This window comes from Diadema antillarum, unplaced genomic scaffold (genome assembly GCF_040938485.1).
Source record: "Diadema antillarum isolate AM-2024a unplaced genomic scaffold, OU_Dant_1.0 seq00001615_RagTag, whole genome shotgun sequence".
NCBI lineage: Eukaryota > Metazoa > Echinodermata > Echinoidea > Diadematoida > Diadematidae > Diadema > Diadema antillarum.
The window spans coordinates 102,947-104,757 of NW_027272327.1; positions in this window are offsets into that span (position 1 = coordinate 102,947).

Sequence of the window (1,811 nt, forward strand, 5' to 3'; positions counted from 1 at the left end):
CATGAGGAGGAATTAGTGAATGCACAACCTACATCATCTTAATTATGGATCGGCGGCAGCTGAGGCAGGGTTCTGATACAGTGCCGACCGCGGGAAACGTCACGAAAACCCCTAGGGCAAATGCGGGAAGCCCTTTCGTCCGGGCGTACTAGGTAATACGCGGGCGTTTGGACGCGTACAGACGAGGGAAGTCGCCCGCACTTTCACGCTCGTCTAAACACCCGCATTTGCCCGAGCGCTCCAGCGCGGAATTAATGATATGAAAATCAAACTCTCCCGTCAACCATCGGCTACATGAAGGAAATTAGCTGAAATCGATTCGCGAAAATCTTTTGAAAAGTATCAGTAATTTGCCGGATGTTTGCTTTTACGTTCGAAAGTAAAATAATAACCATAACATTCAGCTCCCGAATATGCTAAAGCAAATGTCGAATGATCCCTTTGACGTTTGGAAATGAATAACAATAATACTCCGTACGATGATTAAATAAATGTCGGATGTTTGCTTTTACTTTCGGAAGTAAATAGCAATAACATTCATCTCCGGAAGATGCTAAAATAAATGTCGGATCTTTGCTCTGACGTTCGGAAATGAATAACAATAATATTCAACTCTGTACGATGATAAAAATAAATGCCGGATGTTTGCTTTTACGTTCAAAAGTAAATAACAATAACATTCAGCTCCGGAAGATGCTAAAATAAATGTCGGATCTTTGCTTTGACGTTCGGAAATGAATAACAATAATATTCAACTCTGTACGATGATAAAAATAAATGCCGGATGTTTGCTTTTACGTTCAAAAGTAAATAACAATAACATTCAGCTCCGGAAGATGCTAAAATAAATGTCGAATGATCCCTTTGATGTTCGGAAATTAATAACACTAATATTCAACTCCGTATGATGATTAAACAGATGTCGGGTGTTTGCTTTTACTTTCGAAAGTAAATAGCAATAACATTTGGCTCCGGAAGATGCCCAGAAAATGGCAGATGATTGCTTTTTACGTTTGGAGGTGAATAGCAGTAACAGTCTGCTCCATATAATAAAATAAATGTCGGATATTTGCTATTACATTTCGAAATGAAGAACAGTAACATTCAGCTGCGTTTGATGGTAAAGTAAATGTCTGATGTCTGCCTTGACGTTCAAAATGAAAAAACAGTAACATTCGGCTCCGTACGATGCTAAAATGATTGTCGGATGTTTGCTTTTAAATTTGGAAATGAATAACGGTAATGTTCTGCTCCGAACGATGCTAAAATAAATAACAGATTGTTGCTTTTACATTTGGAACTGATTAACGGTATCAATCGGCTCAGTTAGATGCTAAAATAAATAGCGGATGTTTGCTTTCACGTTTGGAAATGAAAAAGGATAACATTCAGCTCCGTAAGATGCTAAAATGAATGTCGGTTGTTTACTTTAACATTTGAAGATGATTAACGGTAACATTCGGCTCCGTAAGGTGTCAAAATACTAGTAAATGTTGGATGATTGCTTTTGCGATCAGAAATGAATAACGGTAACTTTAGCCTCTTTACAATGCTAAAACAAATGTCGGATAAATCAGATAATTTTGCTTAACATTCGACGTCGTGCGATACCAAGTTGATTGCATAAACCTTCGACACTTCGTTGCTGCTCAATTTTATTTGATCTCGACATTATGGACGCTATACCTATTTGATTTAATTGTCCTTATTTTATCAACTTTCGACATCAGCCGCTACTTTATAGTTTTCTCGATCACTAACGTCGGACGGTATGACCTAATCAACTTTGGACATTGGTCGCTATTTAATAA